Genomic DNA, 10,538 nt, shown 5'->3' with positions numbered 1-10,538 from the left:
ATTGGAGCTGCATTAAGAAGATAAAAAAAAGACACTACTGGTCTTTGTAGGCAAAAAAAGCATGAATGCATTCAAAGACCAGTAGTGTCTTTTTTTTCTTCTTAATGCAGCTCCAATTCCTTTTTGTTTTTTTTTTTTTTTTTGAGTTTTCGTAAGTTTGAAACAAATTATCTAATAGAAAAAAACTCCCGCTTTGATCATTCCCCCTCTCCCTTTCTCTCCTTGCCAACACGACTTTGTCTTCCTCAATAAGAAATGTCTAGTTCCTCATATTAGAGTGGCAAGCAATCACGAGACAAGTTTTTTGTATAGTCTAATGTCAATGTAACAAATTAGCCCATTTCGTGTAGGTGAAGCAATATACTGCCGATCCAATATGTCCCTAATTGAATAGGGGATGGACCTAGCTTCTAGAAAAGTATTTTGGCCTATCATAAAAACATATAAGTTACGAACGATAGTTGTCTATTTATATAGTCAATGTGTTTTATCTAACTAAATCAAAATAAATACTTTAATAATAGATAGTGAATATTAATTTATATATCATTGACCTTCCCTATTGATTTTACTTGAAATATCACAATTGGCCTTCCCATTGATTTTACTTGAAATATCACAATCAACCTTACCATGAGAACGTGAAGGGAAACTTACTAAAAGTTCAGATGCACATTGGTACATGCAACCACAACAACCCAATTAAGAGGCAAGTGGACAACCGAAGCATATAATCCAATTAAACAAAAAAGACAATAGTGATCCCGACCTTCAAAGTACATGTAGATGCCGTCCTTTCTGCGCCACGGCTTGCGCTGCCTGACGATGACTGCAGGCATGACCTTCTTCCTGAGGTCGGGCTTCCCCTTCTCGACGGTGGCCATCATCATGTCTCCAACACAGGCAGAGGGCAACCTGTTCGAGGGACCCTGATTCCCTTTACCGAGATAATGTAGAGATTCTTGGCCCCCGTGTTGTCCGCACAGTTAACTGTGGCCGCCACCGGCAGACCCAGCGACATCCTGAACTTGTTACCCGCACTACCTCCGCGTCCTAAAAGATCGACAGATCATCAGAAACACAAATTCCAAACTGCCCGTTTCACCATCCCGACTACCCAGACCAAATTTCCCCAGAATCACACGAATGGCAAACCGAATTTGGACCATCCAGTTCCCTCTCAAGCTACAATCATATTCAGCCAAAAGCACCCACAACGCCCGATCAACACAGAGAGCTTGTCTATCTCAAGAGATCCCACCAGTCTAAACCCACGAGTAAAAACTTAAGCTGCCATGAACCAAGCATCGATTTTTCTCAAGCTAATTCAAATGGGTAAGTCCAAAAGCAAGATCTTTTACGAGAAAACTACCTAGCAAGGAGGCAAATGAAATCGAACACTGCGGCCATAGATTGATCGCCGCATCTTCCCAGGCAAAGCCATATGACACAAAGCAGAAAAGAGAGAAGGAGAGGGAGAGGGGATGACCTCGCTTCGACATTTTCGTCGGCAGGAGAAGAGAAGCGACCACCAAGCAGAGACGCGACAACGGTTTTGGGGAGGCTGCCGAAAGCCTTCAATATATAGCGGCGAGAGAGAGCCGAAGAAAACCGTAGGCGAGAGTGGGGGGGGGTGCGGTGGCGGTGGCGGTGGCGGTTGTCGGGGAACCGCCATCGCTAGTGGTTTTGGGTTTCTTTGCATCGGCCCATATGTCTCTGCCGAAAAGCCCATCTACACGGTCCACCTGATCTCTGGGCTTTTTTGCTTTTTGATCGATTTTACTTACTTTCACTTTCAAACATTTATCCTAATCTTTTCAGAATTTTATTTGTTACGAAAATGCAATTAAATCTTAAAATTTTTTAAAAAAACTATTTTCATGAAAGTATAATTAAGTGACAAAACTCATAATAAAATGTAATCGAGTCATAAGATTTTCAAATGTGTAATTAATAGCATATTTGTGAAAGGCCAGTAATATAAACATTATCAGTCGAAGGAAATTGCTGTAAGGTAAAAAATTCAACCTTTTCCTCCTATTCATTTACAGGGAATGATCTTATACCATCCATAATATCTGACATGTATTATCCTAGAAGTCGCTTGATTTAGACACAAAGAGAGAATGTCCATTTCATTAAAATCCTGTTAATATAATGAGGATGAGATAAGAGATTATGCTAAGAGCAATCGACGTTGAGTTGACTTGGAGATTTTGCAGACATTGAGTTTACAAAATTCTAATTGAAAGAAACGCATAGCTTCCCATTCCATTTTTCAATTGAGATGCACAATGATGGTGTCATTTTCCTGGAATTATTAGATACGCTGAGATGCATATCTTTTGGGTAATTAATTGGATGGGTTGTTGAATTGGTTAGTGCACTTGAGGAACTTAAAATATTTATGGCTTTCTAGGAATTCCATCTCGGTTTTAGTTCCTAAGGTATGGGAAAATTGCAAAATTTGGAATCACTCGGTCTTTCGAATAATCGCTTGAATAGATCCATTCCAACATCATTAGGTAGTGTGCAGTCTTTGACGGATCTAGAACAAATTCTCCCGGCATGTTCCGAATTAGATCGGACCGAGTTTTTCGGCCTCTATAAATTCTTGGGCGGCAAGAAAACAAGTTCACCGGCGGTATCTTTTCACATTGCTAACGTCGAACCTTCTGTGGATGACCGGATTCCAAATTTGTCTTGGTCATAATGCTCGGGTTCACGACTAGGTTTTGGATTGGTGTTTGAGAAGTATTGGAGGCGCGCATACTTTGAGGATCGCCAAATAGACTGAAAATTATCTCCTACATTGATTTTATAAATTAATTAACATGTCTAAATGCTCTTTCTTAAATGAAAATATTTCAATAACTTTTTTATGATTGATAAGTAGATGGCCACATTGTAATTTCAAGTACCAACTTTTTCCTCTCTTTTTAACCAAATGACAACGGTGAATTTGGATTTTGGTAAAATCACTCAAGCTTTTATACACCTATCTTTTAAAAGGTCAAAGTCTAATATGATTTAACTTGACTTTGGAAGTCAAATTAATCTCGAAAATTTTCTCCACCTCATAATTTTTCTATAAGAATAAAAATGGTTATTGAGATAATTAATTTAAATATTACACAATCCGAGCCAAAGTGGGCTTTTTGTAGGCTTTACGTTCTAATTTTCATCCAAGTGTTTTAATGCTTCATGCCATCGGCATTTACCTTCTAATCGTGGGTCGATCTCATGGGTGGAATCTTCGACCTTGTTTTTATGCAGGAAAGAAAAAAAGAAAATAATAATAATAACAATAATTAAGGGAGAGAGAGCCAACAAAAATGGTAAGTCTGCAAATCCGAGAAGAATTATAATTTGAATCTAATAATTTCTTTTGGAAAAAAATATCTTATATGGTAAAAGATCTCGTTCTAGGCATTGTCAAAGTTTTACACATATTTAAGATTGCTCGAGAAGGTGGATCGGTCAATCACACAGATCTTGACCCAAGGATCAAATGGCCGCTATTCAAAAAAAAAAAGAAATCTAAGCATTTGAAATATAAATACGATGGATGATGTTTAAAAATTCGAAAGATTTTAGGTATATTTTATTAAATAAAAATGAATTTTATGAGATATGAGATTAAAGAAAAGAAAATCCTATCTAAAATAAATTTAACCTTAATTAGGGGATTTATTCTCTTCTTCTTCTTTTTTAAGTAAAACGTCATCGTTGGACTTACCCGCTAAAAAAGAACTATTTTAAAACATAGAAAATCATGAATATTATATTAGAATTCATCTGTTAATATTTTCCACAGATTTTAGGTGTTACAAACCAAGTTAAACTCTCTCTCTCTCTCTCTCTCTCTCTCTCTCTCTCTCTCTCTCTGAAAATTTGGTATTTACAGCAATAGGACTAAAATAAATATGAGAATTAGAGTTCTCAAGTACCAAGGAGTCTTTCATTCAAGTATGCTTTTACCGGCCATCATTATAAATAGGAAAGTATGATGGAGAAAGTATACATAATGTGCTGCATGCCCCTGAAGCGCAAAAACAAAGTAATAAATAATACTTGATCATAGTATGAATCAACATTTTTGGGAATTATCTAGTGCATGTGGACAGACAACTACCACACCGCAACTTAACCAGCTACTTGGACATGCTCTAGATATATCATTTGGAACCAAGAACCCTTCGGACATGCGGCGTAGAAAGCACCTAAAAGAAAGAACTCTAACTGTGAATCAGTGCTTCGATAGGAAAAAATGATAGGGATTAATCGGGTATTTGAAGGACTTAGCAGACATTCTATTGACGTGGGTTAGGAACTTGCCGATTTGCACCCTCAAGATCCAACTTTCATGTATTTTCCAGAGCCTGTGCGCACCCATACAAAGTAGATATAGATCACCTAGGAACACCAACTCATGAGGGTCCAGCAAAATTTCTAGGTTCCTCCCAGTGCAAACAATAAGAGAAAGAGTAGATAGATGGTGGACGGAAGGTGAGGGAATAGCATCATTTAGGAGACTACATGCTGGACTAAATACAAAGAAAACAAAAAAGTGGCAACCTTTTTAGCATGGGTTGCAGGAACTACAGCTGATTCTACCATTCCCGCAAATCGTGGCCACATGTATCAGACAGATCGACGGATAGTGCATCAAAGATATGACCATCGCTCTCATTTTCTTGTCTTTGGTTGGATTGATATCTACCTAATCGAATTCAGTTCCTAATCATAACTGATGCACATGTTGTGCGTGAGGTGTGTAGATTGGGGTTGTTCTCTTCTTTTCTATACAATGGGATTACTTTGACTTGTCAAAAATAATACTCGACCGCATTTATGCAGGTTACTTGTGCAATTCTCATCCTGAAATGGCTTGTATCCTGCATCATATATCCCGAGCAATATTGCTGTACATTCCAATGACATAGGTGAAGTGAGAGTTATTTCCCTTGGGAAAATGTTTGCAAGTCCAAAACCAGAAAAGCTTGGCATTGGGGTGTAAATCAGATGCCACCATAACTAATGCTATATACGGCGTCTAATAGGATACGTAAGCTTTATAATCATGACATATCACAAGCCGCTCTACATCCTCATGCAAAAAAGGAACACACTTTTGCAGCATCCAGTTCGGAGTGAAAGGCTTTGGCATTTTATCACTAGCGGTTGGAGATGAAACTGGAGGAGTTAATCTCTCGTATCACAAGTGGCTGTAGATGTAACCCCAAGAGGAGCAGGCTGCTCTCTGCTTGTATCTTTTGTAAAGCCACGTACACAGCCAAAACCACCTTCACCAAGAAGACTTTCAGTCCTAAAGTTTCTTGCAGCTAATATAATATCATTGAATAAGGATTTCCATGGCCGAGGAGCAACTTCAGGTTTCCTTTTGATTTGAGAAGTTTTCTAGTGATTGTAGATGAAACCATAGCGGGGCAGGCTGCTCTCGCTTGCATCATTTGGAAAACTCTGTGCTGCAAATACAAAATTAGCCCCGTGGATGAAATGAGTAACCACCGATTTGGGTCACTTAGATGAACAACAAACACCAAGCCACTTTATCTTAACAGGAATTTAAAGTTGAATTAGCTAATCTGCCGTTAGCCTAGCATGTCTTACTTTTCCAGTTCAAGGAAACATCCAAATCCAAATAGAGGAGGGTATGTAGCAATCCCGGGTGGATATGTGTGGTGCAATCGATAACTATGACAACATACTTCAACTTGCAATCAAAGAGATGGAAAAGATGAGCAGCAATGAATCTACCCGATCTCTTGATATAGACTCAAATAATTCTATGCAATACTACAACCTCATTTTAAAGGATATATTCAACCCCACTCAAGTTACTAAAGTTACCTTATTACTGCATTATGTCGATGCATTATTTTAAAAGTTCATGCCCACTGTGACCATATCCACTATTTTGAAGCAGATATGCCCGACCGCGGCAATGCATTCAGCATTGCAATTTGAAAATTTGATATGACCATGTGTCATGTAGTCTCCCTGCCCCAATAGCTTAAGCTTTTGGTTGGACTTCGTAATGTAAACCAAACATTAACTTCAAATGCATTCCTTCACTAGACCACAAATAAATAAAAAGAATGTTCCTTTCCTTTTTCCCATATAGTACTCCAACAAACACTCGAGAGTATCAAGAAGTAACATCTTTATATCACCAGATAAAAAAAAAAGCACAATAATTGTAGAGAACGTAAAAGAGCAGTTCCAATAACCTAACCAAAATTTTGACATCGATAGTGACTCCCTAGGCACTCTAATGAAGAAATTCTCCCACCAAAGAAAGTAACTAAGCCCAGCTATTGTTAAGCCACTCTATAAGCTTGAAGCATATCTAAAGAGGCAAAAATGAACTTGCTATCGAAATCAGTGCATACTAATGCTATGCCAACATTTAGTTTTGTACCACTGAAATATATAAGCATCAGAAGATAAGAGTGGACTGGCCCAAGTTTTGTACAAGAACCACCTCATTCATAGACATTTCAAACAATAATTGATCAAAAATCTGATTTGAAAGAAGATAAGAGATTATTTAGATAGGTGTTGACTTTCCAATTTTACTCATCATCAAAGCTGGTTTTAACTTGTTCAATCAAATGTATCCAATGAAATGGAAAGAAAAAGACACGCCATTTCCACAAAAATGCTCTACGCTGATTATTACCCTTACCTTCAGTCCTTTGTCACAAAAAGTTATGGGTTATATTAAACAAACTAAAGTTTATGAGCCATATTGAACATCGAACTAAAGCAACAAATTAAAAGTTCAAATACTACATTACACATTTGGTCAAATTTTATCGATCATTTGTATTATTATCCCCATAAAAAAAAATTACTAAGTAACTTTTTGATTTTGATTAATGAAATTATGCATTAGAAAAAGGGTTAATACCTTGAAAAACCCCAAACCGGTACACTTGTGACAAATTTACCCCAAACTATTTTTTTTACCACAAAAAACCCCAAACTAGTATACCTTTGACAAATTTACCATAACTCGTATACTTGTGACAAATTTACCCTCTGTTAGTTTTGTTAAATTTTTTTATCAAATTATTAAGTTAAATGACACATGACAATTGATTAGTATACCAATTTTTGGATTTTACGATCCGTTTGTCGAATTTACAATTTTTATAAATTTTTTTGTGGTATTAATCTAATTTAGCGAATGGTATATTTGTCACAAATTTATCAGTTTGGGGTTTTTTATGTCAAATAAATTAGCTTGGGTAAATTTATCATAAATGTACAAATTTATGGTTTTTTATGGTCAGTCGGGTAAATTTGTCACTTCCCGTGTACCAGTTTGGAGTTTTTCATGGTCAAAAAAAGTTGTTTGGGGTAAATTTGTCACAAGTATACCGCCTTTGAGGTTTTTCGGGTATTAACCTAGAAAAAAGATTGTCTGTCCACCCGTTACTAGTAGTTTATTGAGAATATTAGTTAGCTCCAACGAAAAGTAATCCTCAAATTACACGACAGTAGTTATTTTTGTCTCGTGGCTAAGCTTTTCATTTGATAACGTAGTGGGTACTGGGTCATTATCAACGACAACAACTATCGATGGATTAGTTTCATTGTAATAAGTAAATATTAACTTGGCGAAAAATGGTAGTTTCTTCATTTAAATAGTAAATCACTGTACGAAATAAATTTGATTGCACCATTATCGCACGTGTGGCGAGGAAATTTTCAAATCGAAAAGGTAAGTAATTTGAGTCTAATACGAAGATTCAACGTGTATTTTCATCGGGCATTACAGATGAGTGACATGTTGAGCCCAACCCTCAACAATGCCTAGTCATCACATCTACTTCTCACACCATTAGCAAGCTTTAGGGGTGGCAAATGGGTGAGTTGGGTCGAATATGGGTCAACCCATATTGGACCCATTTAACATGTTTTGACCCATATTCATTTAGTGTAAATCACGTGACCTATCACCGACCCGGCCCATTCCCCGACCCGACCATTATTGCTAAAACCTATTAATATTCTAGGAAACTCACTTTCTACTATATGCTAATTGGATTAAAACTTCAAATTAAATTAAAAATAGTAAATAAAATAAAATAATTTTTTAAAAACCTATAAATTGAAATATTTATAACACGCTTCCCTTATTTGAAATGAACATACCATTGAATAACTAAAAACTATGACATTAAATTTTTTAACTAAACTTAAAAAACTCATTTTTATGATTTTTTATTAAAAAAAGTATTGTCAAAACATTTGTATGCAATACAAATTTTTTAAAGAATTTTATGCAATAAAAATTAAATGGAAAATTTTATAATTATTATAAATATAAATTTTTTTAAATCGAATTTTTAATTTTTTAGAATATAATTTAATTATTTTTATTTTTAAAAAATATAATTTTTAATTTTAATAATTTTTTTTCTTTTTTCTCATCTTTTCTTCTACGGCCGACCGCCGCCACGACAATAGCGACTAGCCACAAGCGAGGCTCGAGCTCGCCGGCATCGGGCGAGGCTCGATCTTGCTTGATCTCGGGGCGAGGTGAGGCCCCACTCGACGCCGACGAACTTGAGCCTCGCCTCGGCCTGTTGCCAACCATCACCCCGCCATCCATCGGCTAAGGAAGGAAGAAGAAAAAAATTGAAATATGAAATTAATTAAAATTCGATTTTTCTTGTAAAAAAATATTTTATAAATTTAAAGAAGGCCATGGCCCATGGATTCAAAGTGGGTCATAATATGGGTTTATTTTCTCAAACTCATTTAGACCCATTTCTTTGTGCTTTATTTTCTCAAAGCCATTTTTGACCTATATTTAGCTTTCACTTGACCAATATATGACCCATTTAACTAAAAATGGGTCATAATATGGGTTTATGACTCATTTTGCCAGCTCTAGCAAGCTTCCACATGTAAAAAAAAAAAAAAAACAACTTTAATGATAATCTTGTCGGTAATTTGCTTATATAGTCAATAACTTTCTCGATTGGAAAATAGAAGTCTACGCGTATCTAGTGACATATCCACCTAATTGATAAGTCCCAATATATATATATAAGAGAGAGAAAAATCACTTAAAAACCTTAAACTTTGCCAAAAGTAATAGATTTGCCTCAAACTTTTTTTTTTATGATGTGAAAAATCCTAAACTTTGTCAACCGTGACACATTTCCGATCTTTGTCGTGTGACACATTTATCCTAAACTATAGGGCATTTTGGTCTTTTTACTTTTTAATTTTTTTACTTTTTTTCTTATTCTTCTCTCTTCCCTTTGCGAGCCATGGCGGAGCCGGGCAGAGAGAAGCATGCGTCGGTGAGGGCTGCCCAAGAGAAGCTGGCATCCGGTGAGGGCTGCCCGCCGACGCCGGGCGAGGGCTGCCTCGCTTGGCATAGAGCGGCCCTCGGCTGGTCGAGGAGGGAGGCCCTGCCTAACACTGGTGAGGGCGGCTCTAGCCAGCCCGGGCGATGGAGACCCTCACCGACGCCGACTTCCCTACGCTGCTCCGCCATGGTTGATTGGGTCGAGCGAGGGCCTCCCTTGTGCCCTTGCTCGGATTTGGCGAGGGCCTCGGGCAAGGGCGACCCTCGCTGACGCTAGCTTCCCTCCGCTCAGCTTCCGCATGGCCGGTAGAGGGGAAGAAGAAAAAGAGAAAAAAAGAAAAAGAAAAAAATATATATATAAGACAAAAATGCTCTTAATTAGGTAAATGTATTATAGTTTGAAAAGTTTGAGGTTTTTCGGTGACTTGACATCTCGTACGTGATTAATAAATTTGATTTGACCATGGAAAATTAATTGTTAACATACTATGTGCTTCAATATTTCGTAAAAGTTCAATGACAATTTTTCAAATGAATAGTCTTCAAATCATGCATCTATCAGGTAGTACCGCTCTCCCCTAGAGACAATATTTGCACGGATCTCCATTAATGCATCATATTGAATAGCCAAAAAGCCACAAAGTACTTTAAATTATGTTCACTGCAGTACATCTACTTTGAATTTTCTTCCATTAAATCACAAACCCAAAGCTTATATTGGTATCAAAACATATATCCTAAATTAATTTAAGTTAACAAATTCATCCGGCTACCTGCATTTTGCGTTTTTGAGCATGCTTAGAGCTTAATCATGTCTCGATGAAAATATCGGAAATAACAACCAAGGAATGAAATCCCGCTACTGATTATTATATATTGAACGATGGAAAGCAAAAGATACAAATGTGACATTCACGTGATAATAATATGTCAACCCACCGTCTCGTCTTATTTTTTGTTTTTTGTTTTAAAACTTCCTCCTTCGTTTTATTCCTTGGTTTAGCGGGGATGGTGGCAAAGGCCATGATAAGGGTAGCGGCGATGAAAGAAAATTGATGAATAGTAAATGTGTGTGGAGTCTAATTTTGGGATTTTCAACATAGTTAAATCAATGTTTCTATAAATGTGTCGTGTGAATATAAGTTTGAAAATTTTTGTATCACAAAAATTTAGGGTTAATACC

General features: G+C 36.8%; 1 pseudogene; it reads right to left on the bottom strand.

Annotated features, from left to right (window-relative positions):
• Positions 1-656: 656 nt before the first annotated feature.
• On the bottom strand, positions 657-1,614 carry LOC120295663 (annotated as a pseudogene).
• Positions 1,615-10,538: the final 8,924 nt, after the last annotated feature.

The sequence above is a fragment of the Eucalyptus grandis genome, chromosome 7 (genome assembly GCF_016545825.1).
Source record: "Eucalyptus grandis isolate ANBG69807.140 chromosome 7, ASM1654582v1, whole genome shotgun sequence".
NCBI classification, from domain to species: Eukaryota; Viridiplantae; Streptophyta; class Magnoliopsida; order Myrtales; family Myrtaceae; genus Eucalyptus; species Eucalyptus grandis.
Note: the sequence above shows the minus strand (reverse complement) of the source record. Positions and strands in the feature narration are given on the sequence as shown.